This window comes from Oncorhynchus tshawytscha, linkage group LG07 (assembly GCF_018296145.1).
Source record: "Oncorhynchus tshawytscha isolate Ot180627B linkage group LG07, Otsh_v2.0, whole genome shotgun sequence".
Lineage (NCBI taxonomy): Eukaryota > Metazoa > Chordata > Actinopteri > Salmoniformes > Salmonidae > Oncorhynchus > Oncorhynchus tshawytscha.
The window spans coordinates 45699029-45719753 of NC_056435.1; the positions used below are offsets into that span (position 1 = coordinate 45699029).

At 42.9% G+C, this 20725-nt stretch overlaps 1 protein-coding gene across 1 annotated transcript in view; it reads right to left on the reverse strand.

Moving 5' to 3' along the window:
* LOC112254637 (guanine nucleotide-binding protein G(i) subunit alpha-2) overlaps positions 1–20725 on the reverse strand; it is an 85976-nt gene that overhangs the window by 49607 nt on the left and 15644 nt on the right. The gene's annotated exons all lie outside the window — the stretch shown is intronic.

The following is a 20725-nucleotide window of genomic DNA, read 5'->3' on the forward strand; positions in this document are numbered from 1 at the left end:
CAGGAGAGGGCTCAGAACGCACCCTTGTGGGGCCCCAGTGTTGAGGATCAGCGGGGTGGAGATGTTGTTGCCTACCCTCACCACCTGGGGGCGGCCCGTCAGGAAGTCCAGTACCCAGTTGCACAGGGCGGGGTCGAGACCCAGGGTCTCGAGCTTGATGACGAGCTTGGAGGGTACTATGGTGTTGAATGCCGAGCTGTAGTTGATGAACAGCATTCTCACATAGGTATTCCTCTTGTCCAGATGGGTTAGGGCAGTGTGCAGTGTGGTTGAGATTGCATCGTCTGTGGACCTATTTGGGCGGTAAGCAAATTGGAGTGGGTCTAGGGTGTCAGGTAGGGTGGAGGTGATATGGGCCTTGACTAGTCTCTCAAAGCACTTCATGATGACGGAAGTGAGGGCTACGGGGCGGTAGTCGTTTAGCTCAGTTACCTTAGCTTTCTTGGGAACAGGAACAATGGTGGCCCTCTTGAAGCATGTGGGAACAGCAGACTGGTATAGGGATTGATTGAATATGTCCGTAAACACACCGGCCAGCTGGTCTGCGCATGCTCTGAGGGCGCGGCTGGGGATGCCGTCTGGGCCTGCAGCCTTGCGAGGGTTAACACGTTTAAATGTCTTACTCACCTCGGCTGCAGTGAAGGAGAGTCTGCATGTTTCCGTTAGCCCACAAACCACTGATGCAGACCTTTGGAACATCTACATTTTAAAAAGTCTAATAAATCCATGTAATATAGCCTACACCATCACAATAAACCCATTATTTATTTTAGACAGGTCTAAAGAAACATGACATGAAGAAAATGTAGTCTATTTCAGAATCATTTTGGACTATTTCTTGTCTTACTGCACACAAGCTGGGCATCATTCACAAGTGATAGGCTAATATTGTCACCCATCAGACTATTCTTGATTTAATCTGGTCTTTACATATACTAAATAATGTGTGAAATTTGTTTTCATTTAGAATGGACCATTATCATGCACCGGTGTCGAAACAGGGGCAGGGGAAAAAAATACATGTCATCTTTGCACCTAAATAGCGAATGGAGGACGCTTTTCCTGTGGTTCATTTTCATGCCAGCCAGGTAGGCTATACTCCTGTTGTAAATATATGCAATGTGCTTAAATATTAGGAACATTGAAAAATAAATATAGTAGGCATAGTTTATAAATAGCTGATGAGATCCTCCTCTTTTTAATAGAGGCCATCACTCTGTTTGCTCACGCAGTTGCATAGCCTATAGAAATGTTGTGCAACATGAGCTCATGGGCTCTCATAAAGGGTTTGATTTGATTTTTGATACATTTGCACTGATGTCAGAGTGATTAGAGGGACAATAGAGTGCTGAGTACCAGGCAGTTCACACGTTTGGTAGGCTACTAATGACCATCAGCAGCATCAGAGCTTGGAGATGCCTAGTTGCCACGTGACTAAATGCCACGTGACTAAACGGTCACGTGGAATTTGACTGCAGTCATGACTCGTGACCGCTGGTGTGACGGTAATACGATCACCGTAACAGCCCTACCACAGACAGGAAGTTTTTTTTTTTTTTTTTACTGCGTGTTGCCATGGTAACACCCTCCATGTGAAGTCAGTTGAAAAAAACACAGGAAATAAAAAGAGGGTGGGAAGATTTTCAAATGGCTCAAACATCTCCCTCAGAATACACAGGACTGAGGGGGCTCACTAACACATTTTGCTGAATTAAATAATTCATTGTTGAGACGTGTCAACATCATGAAAGCTGCGCAGGGCCAGCCAAAGCCACTGAATGAAATAGCATAAGTCTGGTCAATAAATCATGAGGTCAAATTGAACTGACAGAGGAGTTAGATATTTCTCTCTGCAGTATCTATCCTCCAGGGCTGTTTCAGTGAGTTTTCGTTTGAGTGGGTTTGAAACCCTCTATCCCTCCTTCATCGTGTGTCATGTTCAGGAGGGTGCAATGTTCACAACTTTGCAGACAGACATGTCAAGGAGAGAGCTTGTCTACACACAGAGCAATATGCTCTTATCTGAACTTTCTATGATGCCGTTTCCTTCTGAACACGACCCTGACTTAAAACACACATCATGACCACTTTGTTTCAAAGAAGCATAAAACACTTGTCATGGTGGTAAATATGACTAAAATGTCAGTGTTAGAAAATAGCTTCTCAGAGTTCACAATTTCAATGTCACAGTACCCAACTGGATCATGGCACAGCTCTTCAGCATGCACAACCATCACAGTTGACCCTTACATGTACATGTATCCGAATGGACACCCTCCAAGATCAGATCTGTGCGTGACTGCAGACAGCATTGCAGGACAAAGCAGCGGGGTGTGTGACTGCAGTCCCAGACTGTTGGACTGTCTCCCCTGCCTGCTCCGTCACATAGGCTGGGGGTTGAGAATAAAAGGTCCATTCCACCTACGAGGCCCCGACTGGGCACACGGCTCAGTCACACTGCTGGGCTGCCCTGTTTTGCCTGGCTTTGTCCCCTCAGGCCAGGCCACCCCACTCTGCCTGCCTCATCCCCTTTCCCTTCCTGGGCCCAGGCCCACACTTGGCTCCACAACAACAGCAGTAACACCATATGCTCCACTCCCACTCCTATTTTCACTGGGTCAACTGCACAGCACTAAACCCCTGACAACACAACCGTGATGCAACACATTCCAACGGCAACCAATCCTCTCGCAGACAGAAAGTCCATTTCATTTCACCCCACAGACGTGGTTCAAGATATAAAACTGCACTTAAGTCATCTTCTCAGCCTCAGAGAAAAGTTTGTTTTGTGAACTTTGAGACTGGTTTCTGAGGCAGTCTCCTGGCTGGTGTTTTCCTGGTCATTAGTTGGTGTATACCTGCCCTCTGGGCCCAACAGAGGCTTAGTGGTTGGAGTAATAAAGCAGAGTGGAATAAAACAAACATCGGTAGCAGGTTAGTGTTTATGGATAAGCCCCCGTTACTGTTCCCTCCGGTCCATGAGAGCGAGAGAGCGAGCGATTAAGTGCTCGAAGAGGAGCCCCGAGGGGGCAGGATAGAGATACAACTATAGCAGATCCAGGATCAGTAGTATAGTCCTCTCTCTTCCCAGCTGGGCAGGATGACGCAGAGCTTTAGCATGTGTGCTGTGTGAAAGCCTAGCCACCTGCATCAACAATACTAGGAGTTACTGGTGGATTCCCCAGCAGTAGGGAGGAAGGGAGAGCCAGTCCAGGGCTAGAGAGGAGCTTAGCTCAGCAGAGCAGCATATTAGGCTAACAGAAGCCAGGGTGTAATTCAGCTTAGGTTAAGTTTGGGGCCTTTATTACAGCTGTGATCAGGGAAACACGCTGCCCTTAAAGGAAGTGACAACTTATCAGTGTTAAACGAGTAATAACACTTAAAGTAGCCTGACGGTAAGTGTGTTGCTAATGGACAGAGGGAGAGGTGTCAATTAAGAAGTATAAGAAGCTGTGTTGGTCATTCAGATAATCCACCCCCAGAAATACAAATCATGAAATCCCTGTCAATTTGGTGAAAGCCTATGTTCTATCAGTGATTTAACTTCTAAGTGTCTGTCTGTGAAATCAGGAAATCCTGTAGGAACGCGTCATAGATACATGGTTCTCGTCACTGGAGATAACACAATAACACATTTCATAACACTTTTAAAACAATTACCTGCACTCCAGATCACCAAATCAGTCAATAGACGGTATGTGCATAAATGTCGAGAACACATTCATCCCTTCATAACAAAGTATATATTTGACTTAGATGTACTCAATCTAAACATTGTACCAAATTATTCAACGTACTCGACACTCGCTCTTGGTAGAGAGGAACTGCAAGTTGAACCCGGTGAGATGAACTGCACTATCAATTTAGGAGTCTGTTTAGGCAATTTTACAGCTAGCTAGCTACTACACGTGCTGATATTGACTATGGTATTATTATGTGTAGCTAAGTTTGCTAGCTAGCTAACCAGCCCAGAGAGAGCAATGCATTGTGGGGTTTGAAATCGACTTGAGCTTCAACAGATTTCCACAACGATGTTCACCTTGTTATAATGACAAAATGAAACATTTGTTCATCAAAAAATATAGTTCACATATTAGTGATATGTAACACTGAAACACAAATATCTTTCACCGTGCTCGTCTCTGGTTACTCAATGTTTAATTTCATGTCTGTGTGTGAGAGAGAGAGCGAGTGAATACGTGTGTGTGTGTAAGCCCTGCGGCGTGTGTGAGTACTCTACAGGAATACGGAGCGGGTTGTGCCACCACTCTGACAGAGAGCTCTTTGTGTTGAGCACACTGCCCCTGAACCGCCTGGACCTCTAAAGCCTCACTAACTAGCTGCATCTTTGTTTGATTTGCTTTTGTTCCTTCCACTTACTTTAGACATCCCTCTCTACCTGCAGCTGTAACGCTGGCCCTGGCCTCAGACAGAGTCAGAGATGGACTCCGTAGAAAAGCCAAGGCAGTGAACACACAGTCCATGGTGAATTCTAACGCACACCAAAGTTTAGGACAGTGGTTCACTACAAAAGACACCACAGCACAGGGACTACGGTGGAATACATGGAGTGTAAAAATATCCCAAATGCAGATCAGATTTCAGTGCAAGTAACCATGGGCTCTTTGAAGCTCCAGACCGTTAGGCTGTTATATAGCTGTTAGCTACTGCCTGCTCTCCACACAACTAATACCAGATGTGTTCTGGGCTGAGGAGCAGATGGGGACTCTACACTTTAACTACAAAGGCCAAGGGCTGAGAGGATAGTATGGTCCATTCTTACACACATCCTGCAGCTGACCTTTAGTGGCTGTGTGACTCAGTGTGACCACAAGGGTACATCTTGAAATGTTATGAGGAAGTGGAACAGGCATGGCTATGAAATGTCACGTGGCAAAAGTAAAGCTACGACATTCTACAAAAAAAAGTGTGTGTGTGTGTGTTGTGTTTAAAGCCTATCAGCTGTGACAACAGTAAGATGTATCAGAATAACCTTTATTTGCCAAGTGCATTTACACATACCCAGAATTTGCCTTAGTGAAAGGTGCTGCCTGCAATAGACAATACAAAAAAAACAGAATACAGTCCACATAGACATCATATAGAATAGACAATATCGGAACAGTAAACATACAATTCTGGAGTATACAGAGCCTTCAGAAATCATTCACACCCGTTGACCTGTTCCACATTCTGTTGTGTTACAGCTGGAATTCAAAATGGGTAAAAAAATTAAAAAATAAATTCTCACCCATCTACACACAATACCCCATAAGGACAAAGTCAAAACATGTTTAGACATTTTTGCAAATGTCTAAACATGTTTTGACTTTGTCCTTATGGGGTATTGTGTGTAGATGGGTGAGAACGATTTTGCAAATGTATTGAACATTTAAATATTCTCACCCCCCAAGTCAATACTTTTTCAAAGTTTCTTTAGCAGCGATTACAGCTGTGAGTCTGAGTAACTCACTAAGAGCTTTCCACACATGAATTGTGCAACATTTGAACAGTATTATTTTCAGGAATCTTTAAGCTCTCAAATTGGTTGTTGAGCATTGCTAGACAACCTTTTTCAGGGCTTGTCATAGATTCAGCCACTCAGGAACATTCACTGTCTTCTTGGTAAGCAACTCAAGTGTAGATTTGGTCTTGTGTTTTAGGTTATTGTCCTGCTGAATGGTGAATTCATATCCCAGTGTCTGGTGGAAAGCAGACTGAACCAGGGTTTCCTCTAGGATTTTGCCTGTGCTTAGCGCCATACCTTTTATTTTTTAACCTGAAAAACTCCCAATACCTTAACAACTACCAGCATTTCCATTATTTGATGCAACCACCACTATGCTTGAAAATATGGAGTGTGGTACTCAGTAATGTGCTGTATTGGATTTGCCCAAAACATAACACTTTGTATCCAGGACAAAAAGTGAATCGCTTTGCCACATTTTTTACAGTATTACTTTAGTGCCTTGTTGCAAACAGGATGCATGTTCTGTACACGCTTCCTCCTTTCACTATGTCAATTAGTTTAGTATTGTGGAGTAACTACAATGTTGTTGATCCATCCTCAGTTTTCTCCTATCCCAGCCATTAAACTCTAACTGTTAAAAAGTCACCATTGGCCTCAGTGAAATCCCTGAGCGGTTTCCTTCCTGTTCGGCAACAGAGTAAGGAAGGACGCCTGTATCTTTGTAGTGACTGGGTGCATTGATACACCATTCAAGGTGTAATTAATAACTTCACCATGCTCAAAGGGATACTCAATGTTTTTTTTTTTTACCCATCTACCAATAGGTGGCCTTCTTTGCAAAACATTGGAAAACCTCCCTGGTCTTTGTGGTTGAATCTGTTTTTAAAATTCACTGCTCCACTGAGGGACTTTACAGATAACTGTATGTGTGGGGTACAGAGATGAGGTTGTTATTCAAAAATCATGTTAAATACTATTATTGCACACAGAGTGAGTCCATGCAACTTATCATGTAATTTGTTAAGCACATGTTCACTCCTGAACTTATTTAGGCTTGCCATGACAACGGGGTTGAATTGACTGAAGAAAATTCAGCTTTATATTTTTTATTTTTTTTTAAATGTAAAAGTTCAAAAACATAATTCCACTTTGACATTATGGGGTATTGTGTGTAGGCCAATAACAAAACATCTCAATTTAGTCCATTTTAAATTCAGGCTGTAACACAACAAAATGTGGAAAAAGTCAAGAGGTGTGAATACTTTCTGAAGGCTGCTGCTACTGCTTATTATCATCTACCCTGTTACCTCAAATCAAATGTATTTGTCACATACACATGGTTAGCAGATGTTAATGCGAGTGTAGCGAAATGCTTGTGCTTCTAGTTCCGACAATGCAGTAATAACCAACGAGTAATCTATCTAACCTAACAATTCCACAACTACTACCTTTTACACACAAGTGTAAAGGGATAAAGAATATGTACATAAAGATATATGAATGAGTGATGGTACAGGACGGCATAGGCAAGATGCAGTAGATGGTAGAGTACAGTATATACATATGAGATGAGTAATGTAGGGTATATAAATATTATATTAAGTGGCATTGTTTAAAGTGGCTAGTGAAACATTTTTTACATAAATTTTTCCAATAATAAAGTGGCTGGAGTTGAGTCAGTATGTTGGCAGCAGCCACTCAATGTTAGTGGTGGCTGTTTAACAGTCTGATGGCCTTGAGATAGAAGCTGTTTTTCAGTCTCTCGGTCCCAGCTTTGATGCACCTGTACTGACCTCGCCTCCTGGATGATAGCGGGGTGAACAGGCAGTGGCTCGGGTGGTTGTTGTCCTTGATGATCTTTATGGCCTTCCTGTGACATTGGGTGGTGTAGGTGTCCTGGAGGGCAGGTAGTTTGCCCCCGGTGATGCGTTGTGCAGACCTCACTACCCTCTGGATAGCCTTACGGTTGTGGGCGGAGTAGTTGCCGTACCAGGCGGTGATACAGCCCGACAGGATGCTCTCGATTGTGTATCTGTAAAAGTTTGTGAGCGCTTTTGGTGACAAGCCAAATTTCTTCAGCCTCCTGAGGTTGAAGAGGTGCTGTTGCGCCTTCTTCGCCATGCTGTCTGTGTGGGTGGACCAATTCAGTTTGTCCAAGATGTGTACGCGGAGGAACTTAAAACTTACTACCCTCTCTACTACTGTCCCGTTGATGTGGATAGGGGGGTGTTACCCTCTGCTGTTTCCTGAAGTCCACAATCATCTCCTTAGTTTTGTTGACGTTGAGTGTGAGGTTATTTTCCTGACACCACACTCCGAGGGCCCTCACCTCCTCCCTGTAGGCCGTCTCGTCGTTGTTGGTCATCAAGTCTACTGTAGTGTCGCTTCCTTCTAGTCACTTTACTCCTACCTATATGTACATATCTACCTCAATTACCTCATACCCCTGCATATCGACTCAGTATCATTACTCATTGTCTATTTATTCCTTGTGCTATTATCTTTCTATTATTTGTATATTTTTCTCTCTGCATTGTTGGGAAGAGTCGTAAGTAACAATTCACTGTTAGTCTACACCTGTTGTTTACCAAGCATGTGACAAATACAATTTGATTTGACAGACAGAGACAGACATCTTCATGAAACAACTGTCCCACTGTCACCTTCTTACCCTTCCGCTGGTGAGGGCCAAAACAGACCCGTTTGCTTTCAAAACACAAATCAGTCACAGCGATAAATGCCATGGCAACCACATGTAGTGAAACCCATTGGTGCCAAAGCCTTTCCACACCTCCAGAATAACACCCCACTGAACAGGAGACTGCACACAGGCACGGTCAGCTAGCACTCTAATATTGAAGAACAGATGGGCGGACAAAGCAGATGTATTCTTCCTTGACAACCTGTACTATGAGCATTCTGGACACATGGAGGGGAACATGTAAGAGAAAGGCTGTGATAAGAGACATCTTTGTTGTCCTTAACTGACAGCCTTATCAATACTGTTCATCAGTGTTCCTAATGAGCTGCACAGCCTAGAGGTTCCATAGGCCTGATACTGTGTAGGACAAAGGAGTGAGTGAACTGTACAGTAGTCTTAAAGAGAGAGAAGATAGGAAAGTGAACAAAGACAAGTGAAGTACTCATCTCAATTGTCTCTGGTTTTACATGAAGATACTGTTATACACAGTTACAACACTGAAGAAGTCAACACGTTCTGCCAGCTCTGCTACAGAACACTCACTCAGCCCACTTTATTTTTCAGAACACCACCTCAGTGGCCCCAAACAAACTTATCCGAGAGGCTTAATTGTACGTCAGTTGAGAGTTTGTCATAGAGGCTCTAGTCTATGTAGTTCTACATCCTCTAAAGTTGGTGTTGTGTCTCTTCAAGAGGAAGACAGACCAGTCTGTAGTGCTGGCCTGGCACACTGTATCTCACTGCTGAGGGGAAGTGGAGGTTGGAAAAGAAATAACACAGAAGTCAAATAAATACATTTTTGGCAAAATCTTGAAACTATGCATGGATAGAGCACAGTTCAGAATGTATCAGAAGCCTGGACATAAAGCACATGCCAACATCAATCTAAAGATTTGACTTAAGGAAATATATCAAATGAAATTTCAGAACAGCTAATATACTGTACCTGTACACAGCCCATCTGTAAATAGCACACCCAACTACCTCATCCCCATATTGTTAATTTATTTTGCTCTTTTGCACCCCAGTATATCGACTTGCACATCATCATCTGCACATCTATCACTCCAGTGCTAAATTGTAAGTATTTCACCTCTGTGGCCTATTTATTGCCTTACCCCCCTAATCTTATTACATTTGCACACACTGTACATATACCTTTTCTATTGTGTTATTGACTGTATGTTTGTTTATCCCATGTGTAACCCTGTGCTGTTGTTTTTGTCGCACTGCTTTGCTTTATCTTGGCCAGGTCGCAGTTGTAAATGAAAACTTGGTCTCAACTGGCCGACCTGGTTAAATAAAGGTGAAATAAAAAATAAAATATGACATTCTAATAAATGAGCTGGTTTACAATAGGCTTGTGTGAGACCGATGAATTGGAGAAGAAATTATAAGACAAGCTTGTGTCATTCTGAGTGATATGGAGTTTTAAGACACACACTCTCCAACCGTCCCCTCCCTTTTCTGGCATAGTCAACAGGAAGAAGAGTACACTGCAGTAGCAGTCCCTCTGTGGGACTTTAAATTGGGCATTGCTTAAACACCGACACAACAGACAGCAAGAGCAGGTCAGATAGAATGAGATTTCACATGCAACATATATCCTTCTCTTACATTATGATACAACCGCAACCCCTCACAGCATCCATGGAGAGCTCTTAAAAGGTTTTACCCCATATTAGTTTCGAACATATTCATTAGTTACAAACAGTTCTCAGAAAGGGAGTAGAGAAGTATGTTCACCAAAATAAATAAGGGAATATACGTCTACAATACAGTAAGTATCTATACTCCAGATCTCTCGCAACAGAATGTAATTGTCCTGGGAAAAATGGGGAAAAAGAAGTCAAACTTATATCTATCACTCCCACCTTCGTAAATGACACATGCTAAGACAACGTTGAGATCACCGTTTCGATTGACAAACTTCATGTAAAACACAAAACAGTGCATGAAGCTATTGAGCCAAGGCACACATATTCCAAAAACGTACTCCAGTTCTCAGCACATAATCTCTCTGTCTGTCAGACACACACTTGTTCTGGTCTGGTGTGTGTGTGTGTGTGTGTGTGTGTGTCTGTCTCTCTCATTTAATGTCAAGTAAGCATCTGAGTCCCAAGCATCGGAGTAATCTCTGCTCTCTTCCTTCCTTCCTCCTCCTTTCTCCCTCCTCCTCTACTTTCATTCAGAAGGTCACAGACAGCTTGATCCGCCAACAAACTAATGTCAAGTTAGATCCCTACTGACAGTGTCATTTCTGTCAAAAGGTGGTGAAATGTTAATGCGGTAGGCCTAAAGTGAGCACACTGGAATGAATACATAAATTGTATTTGTGTTGCCAAATGAAATCAGTGTGCCACTGCCACCCCTAGATGTGTGGTGTAGACCTGGCATCATCCAGGATCAGCCTATTGATTAATATCACTCCTAATAGACCCTGGGTCTCAGTGGGATGCCATACTGTTGCATCATTGTGGCTCCCCGTCAGAATCAAGTGAACTCAGCAGTACGTACAATCAAAGGGAATGTGTCAAACCACTTTAAGGTGAACAAACATTTGAAGTAATATTGTTTAATATGAATGGCTTCAGTCTCTCCGTGTGCTCATTTCCCTCCCCTTTCTTTGGGTTCAGTCAGTGTTTAAGTCAAGTGAGAGCGATGGGTCAAGCGTCAGCAGGGTGTCAAGCGATAACTTACAATTCAATTCAAAGGGTTTTATTGGCTTGGGAAACATATTTACATGATCCACTTCACTTTGGCACTCTCTCTCGGCTCAGCCCTGCTCTTCCTGCTCCACGGCTCAGTCAGACACCACTGTCATACTTGTCTCGCTTCCTCTTTTTTTCCTCTCTCACGTTCTCTCCTAGTTCCCTCAATTTCTCTGCAATCTACATGAGTTCTTTCTACTTTCACTCCTGTATCATTAACAGTTGTGAACACTATATACTGTAGCCTTCTCTCTGGTCTACTTATAGAGGTAGGATCCAGCCCAACACCACAGCCCCCTAGCCTTGGTAGTTAAAACAGGACTCTAGCCCCTTGCTTCCCTTGCCTTCGGACGTCCAATTCCCAACCACCTAGCCTTCGCTTCTAAACCACCACGTGGCTCATCTCATCTTCTGAAATTCTGAGGCAGACAGAGCATTGAAAAACATCAGGGTTACACATTGCCTGGGTGGAACTGCATGCACAGGGCTGTAATTGCATGGTGACAATGTTAACAAAACACTCCGGCTGTAGGGAGGAGGCGGCCTGTATTTAGAAGCAGGGGGAGACGAGGAAGGGAGGAGATGATGTTTGGGGAGGTGAAGAAGAGAGGAAGAGGTACTCCCTAACTCTAGTATAGCTTTAACTCAATTACCTCAATGGTACATTTCTCAGTCTTTAAATCAACCTCCAGTGCAAAGAGCAGTTAATTTGTCATCCTGTGTGTCTGGCCTAACGCAGGGTTCTGTTCTGGTGGGGTCAGAGTGACACTGCACGGCTGTGTGTCTCCATCACATAGAATCAATGATAACCGCACATCAGCACTTCAGAAAATGTACTATCATCTACTCTAAAGAAATAAACCACATCACCGGCTGTGAAGTAGTGCACATTTGTGGGTCTGTGTGTGCGTTTAGCAGAAGGTCTCACGCAACAGCATTAAGTTGGAAAGTTTAGTAGAACAGAGAAAACAGACGCACTTCAATCACTGTCTGAAAAGTTCAAAACAGGTACGATAGGCACTACAACCACAGAACTGAAGAAAAACAGGAAATCAAACATCTACAACTGCCAGGGGTTGGCAGACAGACTACACTACACTCAATGCATACTACTGCATCTGTCTGGACTTCGCTTTATTATCGAATCCAGACGTTTACATGGAGCCTATTCACATCAGATTATCAGTTTACCTTTGACGCACTCACTAGCTGAATGAATGGCTTTGTTGTAGGATACAACACTGCCTCACAGACTGATACAATACTGCAGTTGAATATATGATGGAGGTCAGTGGGACTTCAGACCACAGAGCCAGTCCAGAGCAGAACAAATGGAGCAGCTATTCAGAACATAGAGGACATTTTGGCTATGAAGCCCAGCGGACCACAATTAGACTGGCATGAGTGGACTTGAAGCCAGAGACAGGACTTTGGAAAAGTCCATGGAGACCAGCTGTCCACTTGCCTCAAGACAGCTGGCAGCACTGACAGACAGACCAACAAAAAGACAGACCACACCACAAGAAACCAGCATTCCGCAAGCCATATGGCCCCTCCTCCACTCCCCTCCAGTCTTTCCTCCACCCTCTCTATTTCCTGTTTATTTGCAGTTGGGGAACATTGATTTGGCCCCTCTTTCCCTCCCCATATTTCTTGCTCTCTCTCAAACCCTCAGTCGCTCTCTCGCAGGGTGGTAAGGCGATGCCTGTGTGGGTCTCCTAAGGAAGTAGAATGAAAGAGCCATTTCTCAGTCAGCATGGGCCCGGGAAACCAGAGCCTTTGGCCAGTGCACTTCCATCAGTCAAACAAACACTCACAGACAGCACAAGACCTGACCCACTCAGTTCACTGTCCTGCCTCACACACATGCACCCACACACAAATGCATGCAAATGAATACAAATCTATTCAGACACATACATGTAGATATGCAAATAAATAAACAGAAAACATTCCAAGAACACCAAAAATGTCACTCAAACAGAAGAGGGAACTAACAGTCACTGACCAACAACCAAAACAGGTGGGGGATATTAAGAGGGATTCTGAAAGACACTCATGGGGGTGTCCTCTGAAAGTTCACTAGCAACAACAACTGGAACCTGAAAGACACCCACCATGAGCACCCACTAAATTTGCCCAAGAAGAAGTAAACAAAAGAAAAAACAACACCAAACTTAAAGACTGGAAGCAAAACAAAAAGGTGGAGCAAAACAGGGAAATCCAAATAAAGGATTGTTGTTCTAGAAATCAAAATAGGGAAAGCCAACTCAAGGCGTTACCCTCCACATCGCTCAAGACAACTGGAGCACTGTGCCACCTGGACCATCACAGGTGTAACACATACTGACTAACAAGGTGACACCAGTCGGTGCGCTCTACATGCTAACGAGCTGTACGTGCTAAAGTCCAACCTCAAAAAATAAATGAAAAAAACAAAACCTGTAACCCCTTCCCCCTTTAAGACAACAAATATATCCTATATTTGGAGAGAAAAAAACTAAGCCTGTAACCCCTTCCCCCTTTAAGACAACAAATATATCCTATATTTGGAGAGAAAAAAAACTAAGCCTGTAACCCCTTCCCCCTTTAAGACAACAAATATATCCTATATTTGGAGAGAAAAAAAACTAAGCCTGTAACCCCTTCCCCCTTTAAGACAACAAATATATCCTATATTTGGAGAGAAAAAAAACTAAGCCTGTAACCCCTTCCCCTTTAAGACAACAAATATATCCTATATTTGGAGAGAGAAAAAACTAAGCCTGTAACCCCTTCCCCCTTTAAGACAACAAATATATCCTATATTTGGAGAGAAAAACTAAGCCTGTAACCCCTTCCCCCTTTAAGACAACAAATATATCCTATATTTGGAGAGAAAAAAACTAAGCCTGTAACCCCTTCCCCTTTAAGACAACAAATATATCCTATATTTGGAGAGAAAAAAAACTAAGCCTGTAACCCCTTCCCCCTTTAAGACAACAAATATATCCTATATTTGGAGAGAAAAAACTAAGCCTGTAACCCCTTCCCCTTTAAGACAACAAATATATCCTATATTTGGAGAGAAAAAAACTAAGCCTGTAACCCCTTCCCCCTTTAAGACAACAAATATATCCTATATTTGGAGAGAAAAAAAACTAAGCCTGTAACAAAACACACAAACAGTAAGCAATGTGGTCGTTAAGCTGGCTAATGATTTGTGTTGATATCAGGTGTCAGCGCCATAGTCCTACAGTCCCGATGGGGAGAATGCAGCAGATTTACCAAGCATAGCAGGAGATCTATAGTACTCAGTGGGGCCGTCCGGCTCTACAGTACACACATTCAATAAAACATACAAGTCATACAGCACGTGTCTGTGCTTATGGACAGGAGAACCAATTTAACTGAATGCCAACATAATTCATAACCTTCATATCTGACTTCATCACAACCAGTGGGTGACAACTCTATTCTGTCTTCTAAACTAAACCTTGGTACCCCATATCCCTTCACTCTCACACTCCGATGCGGAATTCCAAATGTACCCCTAACCTTACCCACTAACCCTAGGTACTTCATGAAAGAGGTTGGATAGGTAATATTAGCAACATATCAATACATAGTTCCATCTTGCCCCCTGATAAGGTAGTTGGGATACACCGGCCTCTACACAACAGGCTAGAGGTCCATTTGGAATTCAGAAAAAGTGTCTGTAGTGTTCCCTGTTCTCTCTAAGGGTGAAGCTGCCTGGGAGAGTTAAAGCCACCCCCATCCTCGCTCTTCCTTTCTCTTAGTTCCCCCCTTCTTTGGGTTTCCCAGTATCCTCCTGCTAAAAATAGCCCCAGTGTGGGAGAGCAGCAAACAGTAAAACCACATGATTACGAATCACAATAAAGCCCACGGTGATGTGTGCCTGCCTGACCCAGAAGCTCAGCTGCACCCTACCCCGCTCCAACACTTGCCCCCTTTATCCCTCCTCTCCCCTCCTTTCTCTCTCTTCCATTCACAAAAGCTGCCTCTTTCTCTTGTCTCAATGTGAGCCAAGGCTGGTGCCGGTTAATTTAAAACCTTTTTTTTTTTCCACCTTCATTTAACCAGGTAGGCTAGTTGAGAACAAGTTTTCATTTACAACTGCGACATGGCCAAGATAAAGCAAAGCAGTGTGACACAAACAACACCACAGAGTTACACATGGAATAAACAAGAGTACAGTCAATAACACAATAGAAAAAAAGTCTATATACATTGTGTGTAAATGGCGTGAGGAGGTATGGCAATAAATAGGCCATAGTAGCAAAGTAATTACAATTTAGCAGATTAACACTGGAGTGATACATGAGCAGATGATGATGTGCAAGTAGAGATACTGTGTGCAAAAGAGCAGAAAAGTAAATAAAAACAATATGGGGATGAGGTAGGTAGATTGGGTGGGCAATTTACAGATGGACTATGTACAGCTGCAGCGATTGGTTAGCTGCTCAGATAGCTGATGTTTAAAGTTAGTGAGGGAAATATAAGTCTCCAGCTTCAGCGATTTTTGTGATTCGTTCCAGTCACTGGCAGCAGAGAACTGGAAGGAAAGGAGGCCAAAGAGGTGACCACAGAGTCGTTCAATTTAATTTCAACAAGCCATGACAGCCACCAGATTGTTCTGAAATTGTTTCTGTAGTTAGAAACATAAGATAAGTATTCAGTATATATTTTGGGGGGGAAATATAATTTGATCTCTGAGAAATTAAGTTAATTGCTTGCACTCAAATCGTCCATTTTAAATTTATAGGGTTCATATAATATTCAATAATTATATTATTTGGACCAAACCTTTTTCTAACAATGAGTAAGACATGAGGAATCCAAAGAAGTGGTCAAAAGCCATCCACAGAACCCCCCACGCCAATCCCACCCCAACAACAACTACATAGTATAACTTCTCTATGTCTGACAAGTAGTATGAAACTGTGGCTTGGAGTATTGTTTCTTCATCCTATGTAGCATATTCTCAGTGAATTTGGTGATGTTTTCCCCCCCTGTTCAAATACATTTGGCATTGAAGTTGTTGGGTTTATGTCCACTAGATTGTGCTGTTCCTGCCATTAGGTGATTTTTGTTAAAGGGATTGTCCTCCCAAATTACTTATTGGTTTTCTTACCCTGTAAGCAGTCTATGGACCAAGTATCAGAAACCCATGCTTGTTTTATATTTTTTTTTACTTGGCCACTGTTTCAAAATGCTAACTTTTTTGCATTTGTGGCACAATACATTTTTGTTTCTTTAGGATGAATTGGACATAATGTGTGAAAAATGCTAATACTAGGTTCCATTGACTTGTATTGGATTTGTAACAAATGCAAACAAGTTAGTATTTGAAACAGTGGCCAGGTAAACAAAACCAAAGCATGGGTTTCTGTAATACCTGGGCCATAGACTGCTTACAGGGTAAGAAAACAAATATATAATTGTGTAATTTGTGTAACTATCCCTTTAACAATTGGGGGGGATTCTTTAAAAAAAATGATCACCTAACAGCAGGAACAGCACCATCTAGTGGTCAGAACCTGGTAAAATCAGAATGTAGGACAGGACAAAAACCCATTATCCATCCGTTATTTTACCAGGTAAGTTGACTGAGAACACGTTCTCATTTTCAGCAATGACCTGGGGAATAGTTACAGGGGAGAGGAGGGGGATTAATGAGCCAATTGTAAACTGGGGATTATTAGGTGACTGTGATGGTTTGAGGGCCAGATTGGGAATTTAGCCAGGACACCGGGGTTAAAACACCCCTACTCTTACGATAAGTGCCATGGGATCTTTAATGACCTGAGTCAGGACACCCGTTTAACTTCCATCCGAAAGACGGCACCCTACACAGGGCAGTGTCCCCAATCACTGCCCTGGGCCATTGGGATATTTTTTTAGACTAGAGGAAAGAGTGCTTCCTACTGGCCCTCCAACACCACTTCCAGCAGCATGTGGTATCCCAACCAGGAAATGACCAGGACCAACCCTGCTTTGCTTCAGAAGCAGGGCAGCAGTGGTATGCAGGGTGGTATGCTGCTGGCCCATCAACTTCAATGAATCAGTTCTCTGAACAGAAGAAAGTAAATACGTTTTTTTTATCTCTGAGAATACAGTACATTATATAGGATGAAGAAACAATAGCCTGAGCCACAGCTCCATACTACTTGTCAAACAGAGAACTGATCAAATCATCAAATCTAATTTTATTTGGTCACATGCATCGTAAACAACAGGTGCAGACTAATAGTGAAATGCTTACTTACAGGCCCTCCCAACAATGCAGAGAGAAAAAGGAATAAATATACTGAACAAAAATCTAAACGCCAAAATATAAATTATTTGACTGGGGATTATTAGGTGACCGTGATGGTTTGAGGGCCAATACAGTTCATAAGGAAATCAAGCAATTAAAAAAAATAAAAATAAATAAAACAAATTGGCTCTAATCTATGGATTACACATGACTGGGCAGGGGTGCAGCCATGGGTGGGCCTGGGAGGGTACAGCCAATCAGAATGACTTTTTCCCAACTAAAGGGCTTTATTACAGACAGAAATACTCCTCAGTGTTCCAGGTGGCTGGTCTCAGACAATTCCACAGCTGAAGAAACCGGATGTGGAGGTCCTGGACTGGTGTGGTTACATGTGGTCTGCGGTTGTGAGGCCGGTTGGACGTACTGTCAAATTCTCTAAAACAACGTTGGAGGTGAGGCGGCTTATGGTAAAGAAATTAACATTTAGTTATCTTGCAACAGCATGCCAACTGCACGCTCACAAAACTGGAGACATCTGTGGCATTGTGTTGTGGGACAAAACTGTACATTTTAGAGTGACCTTTTATTGTCCCCAGCACAAAGTGCATCTGTGCAATAATCATGATGTTTAATGAGCTTCTTGATATGCCACATCTGTCAGGTCGGATGGATTACCTTGGCAAAGGAGAAATGCTCACTAACAGGGATGTAAACCAATTTGTGCACAAAATATGAGAAAAAAAGTTTTTGTGCATAAGGAACATTTCTGGGACTTTTTATTTCAGCTCATGAAACCAACACTTTACATGTTCCGTTTATATTTTGGTTCAGTATAGACAATGAGTAATGATAACTTAGCTATATACACAGGGTACCAGTACAGAGTCAATGTGCCGTGAAACATTGTAATTGAGGTAGATATGTACATATTGGTAGGGGTAAAGTGACTAGGCAACGGGATAGATAATAAACAGTAGCAGCAGCGTATGTGAGGAGTCAAAAGATTTAGTGCAAAAATGGTAAAAGCAGATAGTCGGGGCAGCTATTTAGCAGTCTTAAGGCTCGGCCCCAGTGATGTACTGGAAGAGGCGTTGTTGTGCCTTTTTCACGACAGTGTTGGTGTGTGTGGACCACGTTCATTCCTTAGTGATGTGGACAAAGAGGTAATTAACACTCTCGACCCTCTCCACTACAGTGGGGATGGGGGTGTGCTTGGCTCTCCGTTTTCTGGAGTCCTCCATCAGCTCCTTCGTCTTGCTGACATTGAGGGAGAGGTTGTTCTGGCACTACACTGCCAGGTCACTGACCTCCTCCTAATAGAGTGTCTCATCGTCATCAGTAATCAGACCTACCAACATCATGTCGTCATTAATGATGGTGTTGGAGTCATACGCGGCCACACAGTTGTGGGTGAACAGTGAGTACAGGAGCAGACTAAGCATGCCCCTGAGGGGCCCCTGTGTTGAGGGTCAGGGTGGTGGATGTGTTGTTGTCTACCCCCACCACCTGGGGGCGTCACAGTTACAGAGGGAGGTGTTCAGTCCAAGGGGTCCTGAGCTAGGAGGGAACTATGGTGTTGAACGCTGAGCTGTAGTCAATGAACAGCATTCTCACATAGGTGTTCCTTTTGTCCATGTGGGAAAGGGCAGTGTGGAGTGCAATAGAGATGGCATCATCTGTGGATCTGTTGGGGCGGTATGCAAATTGGAGTGAGTCTCGGGTTTCTGGGATGATGGTGTTGATGTGAGCCATGACCAGCTTTTCAAAGCATTTCATGGCTACAGACGTGAGTGCTATGGGTCGGTAGTCATTTAGGCAGGTTACCTTAGTGTTCTTGAGCACAGGCATTATGGTGGTCTGCTTAAAACATGTTGTTATTACAGACTCGGACAGGGAGAGGTTGAAAATGTCAGTGAAGACACTTGCTAGTTGGTCAGCGCATGCTCGCGGTACACGTCCTGGTAATCCGTCTGGCCTTGCGGCCTTGTGAATGTTGACCTGTCTAAAAATGTTAGTTCCAAGTGATGACCCGTTGTTTAGTAACATCTCCTTAGAACAAGTAGAGACAGAGCTATGTGTAGAGAGAGACGTCATACTTTAAAGTCTGCTCAATGGGGGTAACTAGTCTGGAGATGCCTGGGGGACGATGATGTATATGCTGGCTGGGTTAGAATAAGCGAGCAGAGAGGAGAGTGGTGAATGAGTATGATGGCACTTAAAAGCCCAATTCTGATATTTTTTCACTAATTGACCAATCAGATCAGCTCTAAAAAAGATCTGATGTGTAGAAAACAATTAGTGGAAAATATCAGACTTGAGCTGCCTGTGTAAACACACACACACACACACACACACACACACGGCCTGCCTGGAATGGCTCAATACTGAGTTGTTACCAATGTTCCCTCAAAAAATGTTGAAAGTTGTGAAAAAAATCTGTAACTTAAAGCGGTGTGTTCACAGTAAATGCACGCTGAAAGTTGCACAGATTTTCACAACTTTCAACAATGGCAAAGTAGGCGACTGTGGCTATTTGATAATAATGTAGGCCTACCAGAGATAGCTACCATAAAAAAACAAGGGAGAAAATGCATTGCATAACATTTTAACATGGAAATATACAGTTGAAGTGAGAAGTTTACATACACATTAGCCAAATACATTTAAACTCATTTATTCACAATTTCTGACATTTAATCCTAGTATTAATTTACTGTTTTAGGTCACTTTATTTTAAGAATGTGAAATGTCAGAATAACAGAAGAGAGAAAAAAGAACACAGATTTTATTTCATTCATCACATTCCCAGTGGGCCAGAAGTTTACATAAACTCAATTAGTAATTGGATAGCATTTGCTTCAAATCGTTTAACTTGGGTCAAACATCTTGGGTAGCCTTCCACAAGCTTCTCACAATAAGTTGGGGGAATTTTGGCCCATTACCCCTGACAGAGCTGGTGTAACTGAGTCAGGTTTGTAAGCCTCCTTGCTCGTACACGCTTTTTCAGTTCTGCCCACAAATTTTCTATGGGATTGAGGTCAGGGCTTTGTGATGGCCACTCCAATACCATGACTTTATTGTCCTTAAGCCATTTTGCCACGACTTTGGAAGTATGCTTGGGGACATTGTCTATTTGGAAGACCCATTTGCGACCAAGCTTTAACTTCCTGACTGATGTCTTGGGATGTTGCTTCAATATATCCACATCATTTTCCCGCCTCATGATGCCATCTATTTTGTTTAGTGCACCAGTCCCTCCTGCAGCAAAGCACCCCCACAACATGATGCTGCCACTTATAATTCGCTGCATCACAATTCCAGTGGGACAGAAGTTTACATACACTAAGTTGACTGTGCCTTTAAACAGCTTGGAAAATTCCATACAATTAGGTCACTGCTTTAGAAGCTTCTGATAGGCTAATTGACATCATTTGAGTAAATTGGAGGTGTACCTGTGGCTGTATTTCAAGGCCTACCTTCAAAGTCACTGCCTCTTTGGTCGAGATAATGGGAAAATCAAAAGGAATCAGCCAAGATCTCAGAAAAAAAAATGTGAGACCTCCACAAGTCTAGTTCATCCTTGG